Raw genomic sequence first — 22,971 nt, 5'->3', positions numbered from 1 at the left:
TAGGTGGAACAACAATATGAACTAACCAGTACCCCCCAGAGCTTGTGTCTCTAGCTGCATATGTAGCAGAAGATGGCCTAGTCAGCCATCATTGGGAAGGGAGGCCCCTAGGTCTTGCAAACTTTATATGCCCCAGCACAGGGAAATGCCAGGGCCAAGAAGTGGGAGTGGGTGGGTAGGGGAGCAGTGGGTGGGTGGGGGGGAGGGTATAGGGAACTTTTGGGATAGCATTTGAAATGTAAATAAAGAAAATATCTAATTAAAAAAAACTCCTGACCTCTTTTTTCATTAGTTGTTGTTATATGCATATGTGTATATACATATATTCCTAAATATAACCTGCTCAGTGTGTATAATGTTACTTGTGTATGTGTTTTTAGGCAATTTGTGTGTAGGTTGTAGGGACTGAACTTAGGTCCTTATGCTTTCAAGGCAAGTACTTTACTGACTGAGCCATCTCTGCAACCTCATATGTGTTTGTTTAAGATAGGGGACGAGGGGAGGCTCCACATAGGGAAAAAAGAAGGCACTGTGTCCACAGAGGCAGAGACTGAGCAATATGACCACACATCAAGGACCCCACCAATCTTCAAAAGCTAAGAGATGGCAGGCATGGCTCACTGAAGTCCCTGGAAGGGTCAATTCTGTGTCAATGCCTAACTCCAGTCTTAGCCACATTTGCAGACTTCTCGTCTCCGGCTGTGTGAGAGAAGAAACAAGTCTGTCACACAAATCCAGGTGTGTGTGTGGGTTTGTCACAATAGCTCTAGGAACTAAATACACTCTAAAATCAAGCTGTCTTCCTCTACTTAGTTTAAAGTACTTTCATAGTTTCTGGACATAGGGTCTCTGAGCGATTGTCTACCTTGGACTGCCCTATGGGCATATCTGTGGAGGACTGTCTTAATAAGTTAACTAATGGGAAGACCCTGCCATCTGTGGGAAGCACCATTCCCTAGGCATATACTAGGGGTTCCTTTATAATAGTAGAGAAACCATGCATTGATTTTCTCTGTGCTTGAGTGTGGATGTATGGCCAGGTGTCTCAAGTTTTTGACACTGTGACTTCTCCACAATGATGGATTAGAACCTGGAATTGTGAGATAAAATAAACCCTTTCTCCCTTAAACCGCTTTTTGTCATAGCATTTTATCATAGCAACAGAAAAGAAACTTGAACAGTGTTTTCCTTTTGTCCAATGGTGTCTTCTCATGAGCAACTACTCTTTATATAGTGAAATCCAGAGGGTCAAGACCTTTCATTTCTTACTGGTCCTCTTTTAAAACAACTTTATTATTATTATTAATTATTATTATTATACTATTCTTAGATCTAAAATCCATGAAGAACTGATTTATATGTGTAGAGTGAATTTTGGAGGTCTATGTCTCACTGATCATTTATTTTAAATATGGCCTTTCCCTTCCTATTCTATAGGTCATTTTGGGATGTGTAGGAAGTAGATGCTAAGATGGAATTGGGGGTACAAGATTCATTGTGGGAAGAAAGGTATTTGGAAGAAAGTACAAAAAATCAGGAGATAGTCATGCCTGTCCCCTGTGAAAGGAGGAAGTGTTGTGCCATATAAGAGGCTCAGACACACTGGAGCTGAGAATATCATAGCCAGTTCAGTGAAGAGCTCCAGGACAAAGAGCACCCATTGGGATAGTCCTGAGCTAGAGTAGCAGACTCCCATTGTGGTTTCAGTGGCATGCACATTCATTAAGAAGGTGCCCTGGGCTTGAATTCTGTAAAGAGCATGAAGGTGCCATTGCTCAGACTCCTCATGGTGGTCCAGGGAGACCTGAGTGATAAAGGTCACACCACGGCTTCCATAGTTCAACCTAGCATTACTTTATGTAGAGCCAGATGCCATAGTTCTCACAGGTTTCCTGAAAGGATGCTGGGAGCATGAACAAGAATCCTCATTTTTCAGGTCAACTCCGTGCCATAAAATCATTAAATTCATAGTCACTAAATTCTTCTATCTTAATTGTTGCCTTTGCAGATATGGGTGGCTTGCTTGTGGTATGACTCAAAACTCATTGAGTCTTAGGAGCTTTCTTCTCCTTCCGGCAGGGAATGCTTTAATTAAGAGAAAATAGCGGCAAAACATCAGTGTAGATAATATTTAGCAAAGAGACCACATTGGCTCTTACCATATTCTTGTCAGGCCAGGGCTTTTGTGCATGTCCATTCATGGTTACATTGGGCAAGGATAGGCAAGTGGAAGTCAGATGAGTCACTGGGTTCACACATGTTCAACCTGCCTCATTGCCTAGGAGCAACTGTCTCATTCTGCTGATCTGGCTCAGTGGACTTGGCCAAGAGCTGACTCCATTTCTCAACTGACACTTCCTGAACTAGGGCAGTAGCTATTGGCCAGTGAATCCTCGTAGCAAGTTCCAGATCAGCCTGAGCTAGAGAGTGACCCTGTTGACAAACAAACAATCCTTAAAATATGCAGAATGTAGAGCCTTCCTGGCTTCCCAACTCAAATGATTTGTATAACACTTGCAATGGAAGGAGCTGGCCCAGCATCTGCTTAGGGCTGTTGACAGCAAGCCATTTCTCGAAACAGTACTCATGGTACTTACTGCCTTTGCTGTGAGTTCTCACAGGTGGCTCAGGATAAAGGGCTGTTTATGCAAACACACCGAGCCACAGATGTTGGGATGATGGCTAATTATTAATTGCAATAGTTTGTCTTTATAAACAAAGATCTTTGCTCTGCTCATGGTATTTTCAGGAGCCTGTTGACGTCAGTGTTTATATGTTCTATTTTTGTGTGCTAAATACTGCATATATATGATACTGTTAGGGAGCTATTTTCTCCTAATTGAAGTATTCCCTGCTGGAGGGAAGAGGAGGCACCTAAGACGCAGGAAGCTCATGAAACTTACATGACTCAGGTATAGTGAGAGCTCACAGGTCACAAAGGCTCTGTCAATGTTACAAGAACAGTGAACAGTAGCTAGTGAAGTGTCACCCATGATGGAGTGGGCTTTTTAGGGATGAGGCTGGTTTTGTTCGTTCATGCTCCTGTTAGTAACCCCAATGAACTCTTAGGTTCATCAAACAGGACCTGTGTGGAATGTTCCTTTGTTTGTTGATGGTGCCTTATCTGGGTTGAAGAGGAAAAGTGGCCTTGTAACTCTTGAGCAGGAACTGGCTTAAAGACCCAGACCTACTACTGGCTTAGTGCTGTCTATGACTAGACTCTGTTCACATATGAGAGCAATGACTATGATCAGAACATGGAACAATGGACAAGATATAAAGTAAAAACTGATTAATCCTTTTGTTTCTTTCAAAATTGAATGCTCTACTTTAATGGAAATTGTATTAAATGATCAGGAGAATACATCCCATCCCGCCAACTCAAGGTACTTTCTAAATCTCTGTAAATAATTAGTTGGATCTGTGTAGCAACTTCTCTTTGTTATTACTCAAGATTGCCTTTATCATATGTCTAAGATCCACTCTTTTCTAATTAACTGTTATTATCTTTATAAATAAGAATCAGAACTATAGCTTTTATTCTAAAATTACAAGACCCTGAATGGTTTAAGCAGCAAGCATCCTTTCTCTTGCTTACCATGTTGTTCTAAATTTGCATTTTCCTTCCTCTTCCTTTATATTGCTAGTGTTCTGAATGTAGAATTCTTTGATGGGTAACAAAGAAAGTTAGCATGCTATTCTTCAAACCAGAAAGACAGAGTGATGTAGCCTGTACATTATATTTAAAGCTATTGAAATCTAAACACAGTTAATGCTGTGGGAAGAGTTATTTGTCTAGAAAGTAAGTGTGGATGTTTTGGCTATGTGACCTGTATTGGATCATATGCCAGGGTAGTGGTAAGAAGCCAATGCCACTCTACCTGCAGATAATTAATGCTGAGTCTGCTGGGTCCAGAGAGGTTTTATGAGGACACATGGGCTATCATTTGTAAAGAACATATTTTCAAATTTAAATCTTCATTTTCTTCCAACAGCTTGGACATGTACCTGTAATTATGAAGTCATCCTGGTTGCCCCTTTTCTTTCTCTCACGTCAACTTTCTCTCAGTTCATAAACATGAGGTATCCCCCTCCCTAAAAGCATTATGCTTCAAATATGAGAACCATGGAGCACACCAGCACTGATTCTAAAACTTAGGAGCCAGGACACCTCTTTGCACCAAGACAGCAACCACTTAACACAGCTCAGTGTTTCCCTATCCTGCTTGCTTCTACACAGGGGATGGCTCAGAATCCAGGCTTTCAACCTACATCAGCTTTGGTAATAATGGACTATATTAGGGAGTTAGTTGTTACAGGGATTCTTAGAGATGGATAGCTCAGGCCTGCCATTCCATTTACTTTGGCAGAAGAATCCAAGTTCAAGGTCAGCTTGAGCCACAGAGCAAGTTCAAAGCCAACCTGGGCAGCATAGTGAGATCCTGTCTCAAAATAAGAAATACAAAGAGAGTTTGGCATGTAGCTCAGTGGTACTCAGTGGTAGAGAATGTGCCTAGAATGTACATGGTTCTGGGTTTGATCTCCAGCAAACACACACACACACACACACACACACACACACACACACACCTCTGTGCCTGCCCATCCACCTGCCTACCTGTCTGTCTGCTCATCTGTTTATCCATTTGTATTTCTTTCTTTCTTTCCCACCAAAGAGAAATCAATCTTGTTTGGCTATGATTCTATAAAATCTAGGGACTTTAGTTAGCTAAGTTTAAGGCAGTTATTATTTTTCATAAATCAAATGAGTTAATTTGTAGCTCTAAAACTTTGGTGAAAACACAGCCAAAGCTGGGAGACAGTTTTCTGTGACTCTCTCATGATCATATAGCTTAAGTTTTTTTGAACAAAGGGCTTGGAAGCCAGAGGCATCCCTTATGAAAGGTTAGAGGCACACCTCCCTTCTTTGAATTGTCCAGTAGAATAGGCAGCTTTTAGCAAAAGGATGAGAGAAATTTGCACCCCAGGGGGCTTCTCAGGTCAGGAGAAGACAACTCACTCTAAGAATGTAGCAGTAGATTGCTTAGCAAGTGTGGTAGATTCTAGCTATGTATATTCAGCAAAATAGATTGTTGAGTTGTTGGCCTATGTGTCAACAAATAGATGCTTGAATATAGATCACTACTCAATTACAGAGGGTGGGGGTATATGAAATGTAGAGAGTTTAAAAAACGCAATGCAGTCTTTCTCTTTATTCTCACTGGTTCACATAAGTGACAGATAATGACAAAACTTAAGATTGGAGTCTGTGCTTCATGTATTCTCTTTGTAGCAACAGGTAAAAACAACCAGGGATACAAGAATCAGTGCCTCATACCCACTTCCTGCAAAAAAAACCTCTCAAATGTACAGAACAGCCTGCTATGGTCTGAATGTTGACTTTCAAGAAATGAGTGCATCAAAACTGAACTTCTCTAGTTTACTTGGAGGTGAGGTCTTGGGGAAAGTGATCAAGACTTGATGGTAGAGGTGATGGTGGGATTGGCTGGTGGTTTAGAGGTTAAGAGCACTTGCTTTTACAGAGGACTTGGGTTTAGTTCTCTGCACACATAGTAGCTCACAGCAGTCTATTAAATCCAGTTCCAGGAAATCTGATACCCTCTTTGGAACTCATTAGATACCAGGCACACACATGGCACAAATGCATATATGCAGGCAAAACATACATGTAAAAGACATTAAAGGGCATGAGGACACAATGAGAAGGTACTATCTGTGAGAGAGTAGACCCCACCGCACACTGACTCTGATGGGACCTTGACCTCTAAGACTCTAAATCTCTGTTATGTGTAAGTTACCTGTCTATAGAATTTTGTCATAGCAATGTAAATGGATAAAGACAAGAAGCTACAACCATCATATTAAGAGGTGTATTATCTTATATTTTTAGCAAAATCATAATGCATTTACATATCAGTTATAATTGTAATGACAACTTAATCTCCAATAAATTTGAACACTTTATGACTTTCCCTATGGTGAGAAATCAGTTTGTATGTATATTTTCATGTAGAGAAATGAGTTAATAAACAAAAGGATTTCAAGCATAGAAAGGTGGGAAGGCAATATACTAAGATAAAGCAATGTGGAGGGACATTGTTTATGCGGTGTCTTAGGGTTATTCTTGCTTGATACAGCACCATGACCAAAGCGACTTGTGGAGGGAAGGGTTTCTTTAGCTCATACTTTCATATTACTGTTCATCATCGAAGGAAGTCAGAACAGAAACTCCAACAGGGCAGGGACCTAGAAGCAGGAGCTGATGCAGAGGCCACGGAGGAGTGCTGCTTACTGGCTTGCTCTCCATGGCTTGCTCAACCTGCTTTATTATAAAACTCAGGACCACCAGCCCAGGGATGGCACCACCCACAATGGGCTGGGCCCTCCCCCATCAATCACTAATTAAGAAAATGCCCTACAAGCTTGCCTGCAGCCTGATCATATGGAGGTGTTTTTTCAATTGAGATTCCCTCCTCTCAGATGACTTTAGCTGGTGTCAAGTTGACATAAAACTGTCCAGCACATGTGGGTTCCAGGAGAAGAGAGGCTATAAAATGAGGTTGCTCACATTTATATAAATAGAAGAACAAGGGCTTTGGTTGTTCTGTGTAGATACCACTGGGTTTGCATATGGACAGTAGTCTTGTTAATAGTAGTAGTCTTGAGTAACCCTTACTCAAAGAATTATAAATTGCACATAAATGGAAAAACAGCAAGAGTTTATTTAAAGAGACAGTACAAGATGGGCTAGTATGCGAAAGAGTACTGGTGACTGTTTAAGTCGTTCTCTTGTCAGGTCTCAAAGAAGGAGTTGTTTACTAAGTATTGAGGGTTACTTGCTTGGATTGGTGATCTTGGGTCATGTAAGTCTTTCCTGCACATAGTTACAATGATACCAGTTTTAACAATTTGCATGCCTGATCATGCATAGGCATAAGGTAGTTAAAAGGAGAATTCTCCTGAAAGTTCACTCAGTAGACACAGTTTGTGTTACTCTTATGCATCCCAAACTGGTTCAGGCTGGACTAGGCTCTTGCCTCTAGTTCTTGGATGTGTTACGAGACATTTCTGAATGGAAAGTAATCACAAGAGGTGAGTTGCTAAGGTACCGTTGAGGAGAAGTCAATTGTTAGTACGGAGCCATGGGCAGGTAAGGGTCATAGTAAAGAGGAGGTGTGTGTATGCCCATAGGCAAGGGAGGGTCCCAGTGAAGTGGAAGGATGTGTAACAGAAGGCAGGTAAGGATTCCATGTTGGGAGACACATTGCTGGGAAAGGGACTTGAGAGAATTAGGCCAAATGGAGTTCCAGGTTTCCAAGCTACACTATGCTTGCCTGCCTCGCCCAGAAAGAGTTACATCACTGTTTCATGTTGTTTTGCCAATCCCTGCAGTGGTCTCCTTTCAGTGAATTGAGCTTATGATGAAAATGTTAACATGTCAAACTTTAAAAAGTAAAACCTAGCACACAGTTAAAACATTTCAGGAAATACACGAGGAGAAAAGTTCAAAGGGGGCGATTATAAATTTGATACTGTCCAGTGGAATTTTGTGTAGGCAGTATCCTTCTTTTTTTTCTCCCCATGGAAAATCTGTGCTAACAATTTGTACATGCCAAATAAAAGAAATCCCTTCAATATGGGTTTTATTAGGGCTGCAAAAAATTATAGTGTGTATTGAGTCACAGGTCTAAAGGCCAAAAATAAAAGTACACTCTTCCCGAGTGCGGGGATTAAAGGCGTGCGCCACCACGCCCGGCTAATAAAAGTACACTCTTTGTGGAACTATATTCCCTCTGAAGGTGCCAGAGAGGTAAATGTGTCACGCCTGGTCCTTCAGCCACGGACAAGCGAATACTTCTTGAATTTTAGATGTGATACTTCAATTATGTAGCCACCTCTCTGTGTGCCATCTTATCCCTACAAACATCTGTATCTAAGTTTTGTAAAAACATGATCATTAAACCAGAGTCCTTTTAACCATCTTGGGTGCTTTATTTTAATGTAATTAAGTTTAATGAACCCAATTTCAAATAAGATAATAGTTTGAGGTGCTTAGACTTTGAGTTTTAACATGTATTTTGGGAGGCAAACTGTTTCCCCTAGAATGTTGACCTTAAGTTTTCCAAACAAGTTGTTAGTGAAGCCCACCGTGTGGAAAGTGTAAAATGCTTAGCATCTAAGCAAAAGTAGGAAATCATACTATGGAAAATGGCAGTCACAGCAGAGATCTACAGTCCTCTGCCATTTACCCCTGTGAGAAAGAAATTATTTTGATGATTACTTTCCTAGGTCAAAGCTTGTGAAGAGGGAATACTTTAAACAAATGATCATTAGTATGATCACAAACTGATACAATTTAGACTGGGTTATGCAAAGGAGACTACTCTATTACTAGAAGGGCCTTTGGAGAAGGTTCTAATATATGTGGGCACTACCTGAGAAGAATCCATGTGTGGTGGTTTGAATAAAAATAGCCCCATAGGTCGGTAGGAAGTGGCACTATTAGGCGATGTGGCCTTGTTGGGGTAAGTTCGGATTTGTTGGCATAAGTGTGTCACTAGGGAATGGGCCTTGAGGTCTCAGAAACTCAAGTCATGTATAGTGGCTCACAGTCACTTCCTGCTGCTTATAGGTCCAGATGTAGGACTCTGAGCTATCTCTCCAGCACCATGTCAGCCTATGTGCTGCCATGTTCCCCCCAATAGGGGTAAACTACTGAACTGTAACCCAGCCCCCATTGAATGTTTTCCTCTATAAGAGTTGCCTGCCTGTGGTCGTGGTGTCTCTTCACTGCAATAGAAACCCTAATTAAGATACCATGGAAACACAATAAAGGAACAAAGTATTGTGAGAGGTAGAGCAGGCTCAACTGAGTGTGTTGGGAGAACACCTTTGTAGGAGGGTGGGAGAGGGAGAGAAAGGAGAGGCAATGTGCCTGAGGAATGAGATTACACCATGAAGTGAAAAACCAGAGACCCATTTGAGCAGACCCCTGATCAAGTTTCTGAGGAGGCAGCCCCAGTAACACATCAAAGAGCATATGAGAGGCAATACAATGGAAGCATGAAATTAAACTATTATTTTTGGATTTTGAGACAGGTTTCTGCACTGTAGCCAGATTGGTGTAGAACTAACAGTAATTTTTCTGTGTTAGCCTCCTTAGTGCTGGGATAATTAAGTCAACTGTAATGTACTCATCTACAGATTTATTAGATAATCAGAGTAAACTCCAAACAGTTCTTGTTTAAACCCTAAGTTAATCAGGTGGGACCGACAAGCCACACAAGGACATTTATTGCTTTGGGCTCTATATCCCTGGTTTGAAAGATACCAACAAACCCTGTGATTTCTATATAAGTGCTTCCACTTAATACGATGATTAATGAGAATTCTTTACCTTTACAGGCAATAAAGACAAGTAGGCCATTGTAAAATAACCACAAATCCTTCCCTTACCACAAAGATGATGTCTTTACTTCCCTAGATTACATTTCTGCCAGCCTGTGCCCTGCTCAGTCCAGTAAAATGCAGTGGAGGTAAAGATGGGGCTGGAGGTGTCGCTCAATGGTAGAGTCCTCACGACTCACCTGCAAGGCCCTGAGTTCACTTCTCAGCACCATGAGGGGAAAAGAAAAGGAAGAATGGGGAAGCCTAGGCTGTAAGTACCTCTTCTTCCCTTTGATCCCTGACACTTCCACATGAATAAGCCCAGCTCTCCTGCTAGAGGGTGAGAAGATAAGAGGCCATGTGGAGCAAGTCTAGATGACCCTCTTTGAGGACTCAAACTCGTTAGAGAGGTTGCCTGAAGTCAGCAGTGGTGATCTTCCAAAGATGCACAAGTGAGCCAGGATGAGACAGAGGAGCTGCCCAGCAGAACTCTGCCCCAGTGGCTGACCCATGCAGTGCTGTACTAGGAATATCTATCTTTTTTTTTTTTTTTAATCTTTAGAGCCATCAAGCATCGAGGTGGCTCATTATCTAGGAAAAGCTCACAGGTCTGTGAAGTTCAGGATAAAACCTTATTCAGCGGCACACAGCTAACTAGCACTCTGAAACATTATGAAGATACACTCGGCAGGGTAAGACATCCCTCAACTTTACTCATACTCACCGAGCTGCTCAGTTTTAGAGGAGCTAATAAGGGAAAGCTAGAATTGTTAAAAATACTTAGGTAATGTTGGGAGAAGGGGCCCAGGAAAGAACAGCCTGCTCCTGAGCTCTTGAGACTTGGAAATCCCCACCCCCATGACTAAGTGTTAAAGGTCAAACAATACTTCTGGATGCTTCATACTTTTCCACTACCTCATTGAATGTGTTAAAACAACCCTATAAAACCTTCCTCTTCTCCCAACCCTTTGCTGTCTCTCTTCCCATTGAAAAGCAGCAGCCATCCGGTTTCTTCTCAACAAATAAATCTCTTGTGTGAGGTTTGTTGTGCAGTGTGACTTTGTGTATTCCTGTGCTAGATAAAGCCTTATAGGTATAGTATAGTATTTATGACATAGTTATGTTGTGAGACAAAACTTTTCCTGAGGAGAGGCAACACACACATCTACTAACCCCAGAGAGGGAAGCCATGACAGACTAAAGTGTGGATACTTGCTACCAAAGTCCCTTTGTAAACCATGAATTTCACTGGGGTACTTACAGGAGCAGAAATGACTCAAAGACAGCCTCATCACCTGGAGCACACTCAGCCTGCAGGCAGATCAACAGGTTGCAGTGTCCTTTCTAGGTGCCTCAACTAGTCTGTAAATCTCTACCAGTCAGCTGGGCTAGTTTCTGCTTCTTTCAGGCAGCGGGTCTGGTCTCAGCCTTTTTTGCAGCTCTGTCTGAGAATCTTTGTAGCTTGGCATGTATGAGAGGGGCTCTCGGCTTTCATTGCTTACTCTGGAGGAGTCTAGTGAATGCGGTCAGTTTCAGGGACTTGCTGAAATTGAGTTGTTTACCTCCCTGTTTAAGGATTTCCCCCTCAAGATGGAATGGAATTCAACCTCGGAGGAAACCTTTACACAACAAATTATAAAAATTTAGATTATCTGGAGAAAACATTTTTGTTTTTTGTTTTTTGTTTTTTCTGATTAACAGCATGTAAATTCCTTCAGCTTAGTGGTTCTCAACCTATGGGTCACCTCTTTGGGTGCATGTGTGCTTAAACCCTTTCACAGGGGTTGCCTAAGACTATTGGAAACCCACAGATATATTTACAATTTGTAACAGTAGCAAAATTACTCATGAAATAGCAGCAAAAATAATTTTATGGTTGGGGTTACCACAACATGAGGGACGTAAAGGGTCGAAGCATTAGGAAGGTTGCCAGCCACTGCTTCAGTTGTTCTATTATTACCATTTTTTTTAATGTAGTCCATATGGCCTCAGATTAGTGATCCTCCTGCCTCAGCCACTTGAAGCTGGAATTATGCCATGATGCTTGATGAAAAATATGTTCTTAAAAATGTTTGGAGACTGGTGGGATGATACATGTCTGTAATCCCAGCACTGAGAGGCAGAGGTAGGAGAATTCCAGATTTGAAGCATGAAAAACTTAGGAAGGCGAGAGAGAGAAAGGGAGGGAGGGAGGGAGGGAGGGAATACCTGAACACAAAGATTCTAAAATAGTTACAAAACCGTTGACCTAAGTCATTACTTAAAGAAAAGTTATTTATATCTGGTTTGGCCTTAGGTTTACAATGTAGCCCAGGCTACTTAAAACTTATTATCTTCGTGCTGCTACCTCCCAGGTGTTTTGGTTACAGACATGTTCAGATTGTAATCATTTAAGAATAGATAAGTAAGTACTAGTTAAAAATTTCAGTTTGCTTTTGGAGTTTAATGCAATTAGCAATCCTATTATATTTACAGTTGGAGATTTCAGCTAGGATTTGAAGCTGGGGTTGGAGGATGGACTTTACGCCATCAGGACTGGAGCTGGGGCTGGGACTAAGGCTCTGTGATCTTCCAACCGAAGCCCTTCTCTGCTGCAGGCTGCTGTCTTTGCAAGTGCTCATGATAGAGGTGATGACCGGAATGTGTCACCACGAACGCCCTTGACTCTCCTGGTGCATCGGATGGGAAAGTGTTGATGACAGGGTGTTCTCGGGAGCTTTAGTATCAAGTGGCCCAGCAGATGGGTAATTGAACACTCACTGTGCACTGTTTAAATTGACTGTGACCTCAGGGTCTGGCATTAAGCAAATAACAGTGAAATCAGATGGTTGAGTGATGCTGTCCTTATAAGTGAAGGGGCCTCTGGGTATTTGGAGAGCAGCTTGGTCATCTTCCAGAGCAACTGCAACAGATTTGGGCAATTGTCCATTTGCAAATCATTGTCCACAGTTTTAACACCTATATCCTGACCAGGAGTTAATCCAGAGAGCAAAGCTGGAACTTTTTTTTTTTTTCCAGATACAGGGAGGCAGTAGTAAATGCCTCTTGCTCTAGCTGTTAGCAGTGATCACAAAAACCAACCTGATCATGGCTTAAGGGTGTTTCTTTAGAAATGTATAGGCAATGTGATAGAGGACAGTAGCAAGAAGAGGAGACAGGTTGGTGCTAGATAGCTTTTCAGTTTTGATAGTGTAATAACATTTTATATTCAGTCCCCAAACACTTTTTACCTTTTCAGTAAAATAAACACAATCTGGAGTTTGAACCACATAGAAGATTTCAAATTGTAATAGTATCAAAAACTAGATCGTACTAGAATAATATGTGGGATGGAAGTCTTTGGGGCATGGCTGTTCAGATAAAACAGCAACCACAGCATTGTATGCTGTTACTGTTTGTCTGTATCATGTCCCCATAGACTCATGTGTTGGAGCACTTGGTCCCCAGCTGGGGGTGCTGTTTAGGAAGTTATGGGACTGGAGGAGGTGGGCCACCACCAGAAGAGGTGGGTCACTGTGCTCATTAGTGAGTTCATGTGTGTGTGTGTGTGTGTGTGTGTGTGTGTGTGTGTGAGAGAGAGAGAGAGAGAGAGAGAGAGAGAGAGAGATTGAGAGAGAGACATCACCTGAGGTTTTCTAGTTAAGCCCTACTTTCTGTCTGTTGTTCTGATTGTGGATGTGACCAGCTGCCTCCTGCAGCCACCACACTGTTCTTTCCATGAAGAACTGTAGGCCTTTGAATTGTAAGGCAGTAACAAATCTTTCCTGCACTAAGTTGGTATTGTCAGATATTTGGTCACAGCAGTGGGAGAAGTAATCTACTCTCTCTCTCTCTAGTAGATTATATATATATATATATATATATATATATATATATATATATATATATATATATATATATATATATATATATATATATATAGTCCTAAACTGTCCTAAACTCACTCTGTAGACCAGGCTGGCCTCAAACTCAGAAATCCACCTGCCTCCGCCTCTCAAGTGCTGGGATTAAAGGCATGCCCCACTACTGCCAGGCCTACCAAATATATTTATTCTAGTCATATATGCAGAGATTTTGGAAAGGGTCAGAGGGTGGATCTGTAGATTCTATGAACCACCTTGAACACTGGTCCTCGTCTTCCATTTACTACCTGCCTCTCATATGTACCAATTGTGATGGCTAACCCCAGTTTTTAACTTGACTGTATCTGGAGTAACTCCAGAAATGGAGGGCACACTTGTGATCCAGGTCTTGAGGGTAGAAGATACAGGTTTTTTATCTGGATCTTGAAGCATAGGCCATGAAAAGCTTAGGCCCAGGCAAGGTGATACAGGCCTTTAATCCCAGGAGCTAGAGGCAACCATATCTTTGAGTTCAAGGCTATCCTGGGACAGAGCAAGCTCCAAGTAAAGAATAGCTTAGGTTTAAGCATGGTGGTACACACTTTTAATCTGGACCATACCTTCTGCTGGAGGCCTACATAAGGACATTGGAAAAAGGAAGGGTTTCGTCTTCTTTGCCTGCTTGCACTTTCTTGCCAGCACATACATCTGTGGGAATCTACTTCCTCAGAATTATATAGAAGTGGAAACACCTATCCTTGTGTAGCACTGAGCAATTACTAGATTCCTGGACTTCCCACACACAGCTGCCAATTGTTGGATGAGTTGAATTGCAGACTATAAATCATCCCAATAAATTACCTTAATATATAGAGACATTCCATAAGTTCTGTGACTCTAGAGAGCCCTGTCTAATACAACAATCTATATAGACTACATGGATACCAACTTAGTTCCATCGCCTAGATGTTGTTAAAAATGTTTAGATCTTCCTCCAACATGGTCTTAAAAGGAAATGGGCATTGCTCAGTATGGTCTCTTCCCTCCATCCATCTGCTGTGCCACTGCAGGGCGAAATACTTGCTATGCATTACTGTAACCAAAGTACCATATAAGTAATTTAAGGAAAGAAAAAAAAAACCAGCTTACTTTGGCCTGTGGCTTCAGAGAGTTTTGGTCTATGGTTTCTTGGTCCCAAGAACTTGGGCAGAACATCATGAAGGCTGGAGAGTGTAGCTGGTCACATCATGGCTAACCAGAAAGCAACTAGTACAGCAGGAATCAGGGCCCACATCTTTTTTGTTTTGGTTTGGTTTTTTGGGTTTTTTTTTTGTTTGTTTGTTTGTTTGCTTTGGGTTTTTTTTTTTTTTTTTGAGACAGGGTTTCTCTGTATAGCCCTGGCTGTCCTGGAACTCACTCTGTAGACCAGGCTGGCCTCGAACTCAGAAATCCACCTGCCTCTGCCTCCCAAGTGCTGGGATTAAAGGTGTGTGCCACCACCACCCGGCAAGGGCCACCACCCGGCAAGGGCCCACATCTTAAAGACTCATCTCTTTTCCACCAGCTAAGCCTCATCTCCAAATTGAACAGCTTCCCAAAATAGTACCTTGAGCCTGAAGAGAAGCTTCATAGGGTTTTTGGGAGTCCCTCCTGCACACTTACCCTCTTTCTCTGGCATAGGTTCTGTGTAGAATTTGCTTACACACACACACACACACACACACACACACACACACACACCACGACTGCCCATCTACTTAGCCTGTTTGGCATTGTCTTCTCCTAACTACTGCAAGGGCTCCAAGGCCAGGTTCTCAGGGTTCAGTCTTGCTGTTCATTATGATAATTGCTCTCAGCTGGCTTGTGACAACTGGGTGCCACCCAGTGGCCTCTGCTGCTCTGAGACCCCACCTTCCACACCGAAGTCATTGGGCATAGCAGATGCTGGTCTTTTCTCTGGTCACTCCTGGCTTAGAGACATGTGATATAGGCTAGTATATGATATAGGCTGCCTTAGTATGTTCTCTAGGGTGGAAGAACACAGTCATCTGGTAGGTTCTCAGATTCTGCATTGTATATCTTTGTGTCTTTGCCTTTCTCTCAGCCTTTTCCAGGGTCATTTAGCTAATCCTCACATTTCTATCTTGCTTGGCATGGATTGACACCTCTTCTGTGTCTAGAAGGCAGAAAGTTCACAGCATGTTTGTCCCCCCCACCCCCAGAGGGTTAAATATTGTTCCCCTGAAGAATGTTCTCAAACCTATGACTTCTTTATCAATCTTCTGTCATAGCCCACAGAATATAGCTTATGTGTACTTTTGCTGTGTGTACTGGGTGAGCTCACAGCAGCTTTAGGGCATAGGCTGCCTACTGAGATGAGGCTGCATGTTATCTGGAGGGAAAGACTCTCAACACTTCTTCCAGCATGGATTGGGGTTATTTCTATATAATGAATAGTAGGCCACTTCTGTAGCATCCAGAATATTCTGGAGAATCTGATATAAGGGTTCAAAATATGGGGGGCATTTACCTAGATGTTTCTCCCTACCTAGGGTCTGACCAATGGACTTGGCTCGAATGGGAGTTGACTTCCTTTACAATGCAGTCTCTCTGGTAGTTGAACACTGGATCTTGTCCTTAGTTTCATTTGTCTACAGAGAGTAGGGCCTCTGTAAGGATCAAGTGTTCCTTGGCTCTCATGCCTCAGAAATGAATATCTTGGCTATGAGTAGCTCACGTCTCTACTTCTACTGCAGTGTTTATTGAAGCATTAATAAGCCAATGCCATCATCCTGTGTGATGGTTAATCTTCATTGCCAACTTGATGAAATTTGGAATCACCTAGGAGACACATTCTAACTGTGCCTGTGAGGATATTTCTAGAGAGGGTTACTTAAGGAGAGAAGACCCATTCTACAAGAGTATGGAACAATCCCATGGGTTAGGATTCTGGGCTGAATAAAAAGGAGATATGAGCATTCACTTCTCTATGTTTCCTGACTGTGGATGCTTTGTGACCAGGAGTCTCACGTTCCTGCTGCTATAGTTTCTCTACCATGTGATGATCTATACCAAAGTGAACCAAAGTGAGCCTCTCCTCCCTTAGGTTGCTTTTGTTACATATTTTCTCAAGCAGTGAGACAAGTATCTGACACAACTAGTGACTTCTTTTTCTCTGTATATTGCAGGCATTCACAAATGCATTCCCTTCCACTATGTATCATCCTAGATGACCACTGCAGAAAGCTTTCAAAATTGAGCTGCAAGTCTATGCCAGGTACTCTCTGGATTTCACTGAGTACCACCACATAGAGGGTCATCATTTCTAGTGAACAAGGAGTAATCAAGAGCCAGCTGAAAGCTCCACCTGTACTGTATTTTCCTGATTAATTATCGATGTAGGAGGGTCCAATTCACAGTTGGTGGTTCCACCCACTGTGGTCCCAGTGATCATATAATAAGGAAGACTGAGCAAGTCATAGAGAACAAACCAGTAAGCAACGTTCCTCCATGGCTTCTGCTTCAGTCCCTGCCTCTATGTTCCTGTGTTGAGTACCTGCCCTGACTTCTGTCAGTGATGGACTATGGGCTGAGAGACATAAAGCAAAGTAAACCTTCTCTTCCCTGAGTAGCTTTTGGTCATGATGTTTCATCAGAGCAATAGAGACAAAGCTAAAACAGAGATACTGGTTGGGAGAGAGAAAATCAGAGCTATTCCACTGACTGAAGAATGATTAAGGCCACATGGAGTAAGGAGAGCTGAGTATACCACGAGCTCACTGCAGGAGATGCTGCCCCCAGCCTGTTTCTATGACAACTGGATGAAGACCTCAAAAGGTCTAACTTGGATCTGTACTGCATAGGAATGATTAATGAGACAGGGAAACGACTGTGTTTGTCATGTGTCATGATCACACATGTGTAATTTATAGTTTAAGTCTCAGTGAAAAGTTGCTGTCCCTACAACCTTAGCTTCTGGCTCGTAATTGTGGACCTATAGCTCTATGAGTCTCCAGAGCCTGCACACATTGTTTCCAAGGCGTTGCAAAGCTATCTGAATCTCAATTAATATATCCAAGAGGGATGATCCACATCAAAGGATACTGCCTGACTTGGAACCTTCGTAGGTATCTCAGTGGTGTTGAAGCTACTGCCTCATCTGGGGACTTGGTCACTGCAGTTCCACAGATGATTTGCTTGAACCCCCAATTCAAGTTGTTACACTATTTTAATACATACAATTAAAATAAAGCACAGCCCTAGTAGCCCATTTGACTAAGAAAGGTAAATTGTAGAAGTTTTAATGTGTGGAACATTGGCAAGAATGTCATGACTAAGCAGATTAGAAATTAAAGCACTAGCTGAGAATTTCTTTCTCCATTACATCCATAAATAGTAACCATTTGACATGCAGAATCGAAGTCAGTCATTATCGGGGAAAATTACTTCTGATCTTTTTCTTTGCATGGCTGATTTATTCTCCTACACTGTCAAGGGAAGACTTTTACCTTAAAAATATTCCCCTTTTTAACTCTCCCATTTCTTTATCCCCCTTGACAGGAGGATGGCAGCAACTCTATCGAATGGCAACAAGCTGAGATATGTTGTTAAATTTTAATCATCCTCCTGCCTGTGAAGCTGATAATTGGGGCTGGTTTAACAGTGCTGCTCTGTCAGTCTCTATAAATCCCCTGCCAGGAGCCTCCCGAGTGGCTGAGATCTCCAGTGTCACTGTAACCCACGCTCAGCATTGATTTTACAATCAAACAAAGAATCAGCACCCAAATGCCACTAGCCCAAGCACCTTGGGCCAGAGGTTGCACTTTCTTTCTTCTCTCCAATAGGATGAATGATGAATGAATAAATAAATTTATAAATCAGTAAATTTAGTGATTTAGAAACTAGCCAGCCAACCTTCTTTCTCAGAGACCTAGCCCGGAATGCATCTGCCTTGTTCTGTCCGGTAAAGACCCCTTCTCAGTGGTCATCAGAAGCTACCCAGTCTTGAGGAACAGGGTGGGGGCCAATGGAAACTCAGCTGTGCATCTGAAAATGCCTTTAAAAATTAAGTCTATTAATTTAACAAAACTGTCTCCTAATTAACTTCTACTTTTCTTACTGACAAATGGATGATAGCAAGTGTTCTCTGCTGGTCCAGTCCTGAGCATCTAAGCTTTCCCCATGAGTTAGTGTCCTCTATGTCTTGGGACTCACAGGTCCTTCTCTTTATAGCTTTTTTTGTGTGAATTAGTGTCCTCTGTGTCTCAAGACTCTGTGGTAATTGTCACCTACATCTTTTCTGCTTTTCATCCCATCTCTGAATAATTCTTCCTTTGCCTCCATTTCTGAACAAATTTCTAAAACTGAAAGGAACTGCTGGAAGTATCAAAACTCAGTTTCCAATTCTTTACCTTTTTTTTTTTTTTGCATTTTTGAGACAGGGTTTTACCATCAAGTTCTGGAGTGTAACTAAGAGCGCTGGCAATAGTGTGTAATGTTGAGGTCTCTGTGGCCTCATTGGCCTCCAAAAGAGGCACCTATTCCTGGAACTGGGCATTTTTATTTGTCAAACCATGGTACCTAGTGGTGTCAATGCTGCCATGTTACAGGGTGATTCCACTTAAGTGTTTATATGTACAGCATAATCTAGGCTAGTGTAGTCCAGTCTAGTCTAGTCTTATATAGTATAGTACAGCCCAGCATAGTCCTGTATAGTATAGTATAGTATCGTATAGTATAGTTAAGTATATTTTTAAGTCTCTGTAGTAGTAGGTTTCTATATGACTTCATGAAATTGTGTGTGTGTGTGTGTGTGTGTGCATGCATGTACACCACGGTGCTTGTATGGAGGTCAGAGGACAACTTTCTGGAACCAGTGTGAGCTCTGAGGTTGAATTCAGGTCATCAAGGATTGGCAGCATGAGTGTTTACACTGAGTCTTCTTGCAGGCCCAGGGTTATCTTTCTGTTTTGCTTTTGAAAGAGAGTCTCACTATATAGCCCTGTCTGACCTTGAACTTGCAGCAATCCTCCTGCCTTAGCCCTTGAATAATGGAATTAAAAGCATGTACTCCATGCCCTCATTTCCTTTGTTTTTTTTTTTTTTTTTTTTTTAATGTGTATTTCACATTTTGATGATCCACATCACAGGACTCAGTGAAGCAGCTCTTGGCTCAAAATTCCTNTTTTTTTTTTTTTTTTTTTTTTAATGTGTATTTCACATTTTGATGATCCACATCACAGGACTCAGTGAAGCAGCTCTTGGCTCAAAATTCCTGGCTATTGTTTTTCTTTTCTGTAGGAGCCTGTCTTACAGGCTCTTTCAGATTCCCTCTTTTAACTGTGTTTATTGAGTGCCAGTTATGTATCAGGTATCATCCTTTATGTGGGAGAATGTGGCAGTCAACAGGACAAAACCCGCATACATAGAGCTTGGCAGATTGATGAACATGGTGTTTTTTAATTTGTGGTCTGCCTGTGTGAGCCAGTCAGGTAGGGCCAGTCCTGTGTCAGGGAAGGCTGAGAATGGTTTCACGCACAGCATGGAAGTGAAATAATAAGGTTTGAAAAATTAAGAGCCATGTGGAAGCTCTCAAAGATCCTCACTGGCATTGTGTGCTAAATAACTAATTCATGCCCGTTTCTGCTTTATTGTTAGAGGTCTCATGCTTTGCTGGTTTCTCCTAAAGAAGACATTGTATAACTTACTCTCATGTCGGTCGGTTAATCTCTTAAAGCAAATTAAGATTCTAGCCTATATAAAAGTTTGAGAGGCTAAGACTACTTCAGGTGGATGTTAGTGTCCTACAGGAACCACAGAGACCTGGTGAGCTAATTCTGCGAGATTTACACGTGGAAGCTCTGACCATGTCATGTGTGTTCACGAAGCATAAAATTGTCTGTTAAGGAAATGGCTCTCTCGTTCTTTCTCCTTCCCATTTCAAAACTTTCCTTGTACATAGGACTCACACAAACAGTTGTGGATGTCATTTAGCTGCTGTCTGAGTGCCAGAACAAGGTGTGAGTGCCGTCGGGGAGCAACTCCCCACAGAAATTGCAGTACCATCCATGTTATACTGTTGTTTGCCAACTCATCTTTCCTCAGCTGGTGACTCCCTTCACTTTAACATCTCCCCATGAGAGTTCAGGCCTAATTCACAAGTAAAGACTCTTTGCATAATGCCTGGACAGGGTGGTGACTGTGGGTACCATGACAGTGGGTGTAATTACAGATTTTCTGGAAAGATTTTGCCCCACTCCCTCCTCCTGTCTTCTCTGTGTTCCTAAAAGTCTCCCATTCTTTTTTTTTTTAAATCCATTTTCATGTGAAATGTCTTTGTTTAAAGATGTTATGGGACTTAGGTTGCTATGAGTATTTTAATTTCCTTCTGAGGTGGAAATTCTCCTGCCTGGTCATAGGCCTTATGATAGTGATGTTAATAAGCCCACTGTCACAACTTGGTGACTCAGGAAAGGAATGGCAACACACACACACACACACACACACACACACACACACACACANAGAGAGAGAGAGAGAGAGAGAGAGAGAGAGAGAGAGAGAGAGAGAGAGAGAGAGAGAGAGAGAGAGAGAGAGAGAGAGAGAGAGAGAGAGAGAGAGAGAGAGAGAAATTAGCATCTGTATTTGGTTCCATGGTGGGGGAGCACAAACCAGCCCACCTGACAAAACTATCCTAGCTTCCCCTTCTATCAGTATTTAATACAGTGTATTTAAACTCTGTAACTTAATTCATCTTAAAACTTGTCATGCTTCCTGGATGAATGGATCTTTTTATCATTATGGGAAGCCTTATCTGGGGTCCACCTGTCACAGTTGCCCACAGTCAACTGCCTTTGGGAAATGCTGACATTTGTCTCGACTTTCTCAGGACTACAGGCCTTTTATTACAGTTAATTGTTATAATTTTTCCATATTATTACTGGTTTTAAAAAAGTGTTGAAATATAAAGTCATATTTTATCATAGGTATAGATCACAGATAAAAAGTGTATACAGGGCTCCATGCCCAGTAGGTATGTCCTCTATGGTTTCAGGCATCCACTGGGAGTTTGGGCTGCATCTCTAGTAGAGAAGAGGGGACTATGGTAAATTTCTTGAAATTATTTCTCCTTTTTAATAAGTTCTGTATAATGTGAGTAGCATTCGTCACTTTCTGCTTCCTGACTACTGGTGCGATGTCACCTGCTGCCTCAGGCTTCTGCCACCATGCCTTTCCTGGCATGATGATGGTCTTGTCAGGTTTCTTCTTGTCAGGTATTTTGCTCACAGCAGTGAGAAGTAGCTAACACAATATTCAAGGGAGACAAAATCAGTATGCCAGAAAATATCTCTAGTCTATCCTCAGTACAGCACCATGGGCTTCCTACTCCACTTAACTGCAGTTCTGTAATTGTTTGGGCCTCTCAGTGCTTCATTAGCTATCTAAATTCAAGTGGCCCAGTGCTTTCGGTAGTTTCTAGTGCTGTTATGGTATCCCTTAATGGTCATTGACCATGAGTGTGTTAACACGGCTAACAAGGCTACAGAAAATAAGAGTCAACATGGCCTCTCTGGACTGTAGGAAAAGAACCACCCTTTCCTTTATATCTGTGCAAATACATTCATGGCTCCACCTGCTAAATACGTCACAAAGCATCAGTCAGTTCTTGGACTTCTGCGACATTAATAGTCAGCAGAGGAGAAAGAAGTGGCTCTTGTTTATGTGCCAAGATCATCATAACAGCATAAATATAAAATAAGGACTAATGTTTCTATTCAATGACTGAGGATCAGACGCTATGTATCTCCAGTGTTCTAATAAAATATTTTGGATATTTTTATGATCTTATTTCACAGATAGGGAAAGGGAAATACAGAAAGTCTAGTGACCAGCCTGTGGTCGCACAGCTTCTAAATGTCAGAGCTGAGATTTGAACACACATAGTCCCAAGTGATTTTAATTGAGATACACTGGGCTTTCTCAAGGCATTAATTGTTATAAGTTCTCTGAGTTTTAAACTCTCCTAATTTAATATAATAATAATATTGATAATAATAATAATGGCAAGTGCATAATTGGTTTCTTTCTTTCTTTCTTTCTTTCTTTCTTTCTTTCTTTCTTTCTTTCTTTCTTTCTTTCTTCTTTTTTGGTTTTTCGAGACTTCTCTGTATAGCCCTGGCTGTCCTGGAACTCACTCTGTAGACCAGGTTGGCCTCAAACTCAGAAATTCGCCTGCCTCTGCCTCCCAAGTGCTGGGATTAAAGGCGTGTGCCACCACTCCCGGCTTGGTGTTTCTTTTTTTTACATGCCAGGAAGTACTTAAAATACGGAACAAAGTTTAGATTGTTTTGCATTCGAAGAATCCTGCTATGGGCATTGTTACAGAAGCTGAAGCACCAAGAGTTGGAATTGTCTTCGAGTCACACAGTATGGAGGTCACATAGTAGGGATGCAGCAGAGGGGGAGCTTGCCTCAGCTGTGAAACCCCAGTGCCTTGGTCTTCAGTGCCAGTCCCCGCTGTCAGTCACAGCAGTGGGGACACTGTTGATGTGGATTTGCACCCGGGCCCCTGACTGCAGTCCTTATAAACTCTCCTCCACTCCACTCTGCTTGTTGGCCTTCCTGTTCCCCATGCTTTGTTGGTGTTCACAGTGACTGACAGCCATGATGATAGGCCTCCCAGCTTCAGTTCTAAAGAAATAAGTGCTAGGAAAAGTGTTGC

At 41.9% G+C, this 22,971-nt stretch overlaps 1 long non-coding RNA gene across 1 annotated transcript in view; it reads left to right on the top strand.

The window, feature by feature from the left end:
- Positions 1 to 10,444, top strand: part of LOC110295845 — a 17,920-nt gene extending 7,476 nt beyond the window's left edge. Inside the window, exons 2-4 of the long non-coding RNA XR_002378113.1 lie at positions 3,996 to 4,083; positions 5,294 to 5,450; positions 9,506 to 10,444. This is a non-coding gene — a long non-coding RNA (uncharacterized LOC110295845). The remainder of the gene's footprint in view (positions 1 to 3,995; positions 4,084 to 5,293; positions 5,451 to 9,505) is intronic.
- Positions 10,445 to 22,971: the final 12,527 nt, after the last annotated feature.

This window comes from Mus caroli, chromosome 6 (genome assembly GCF_900094665.2).
Source record: "Mus caroli chromosome 6, CAROLI_EIJ_v1.1, whole genome shotgun sequence".
NCBI classification, from domain to species: domain Eukaryota; kingdom Metazoa; phylum Chordata; class Mammalia; order Rodentia; family Muridae; genus Mus; species Mus caroli.
This window is presented reverse-complemented; position numbering and strand designations above follow the sequence as displayed.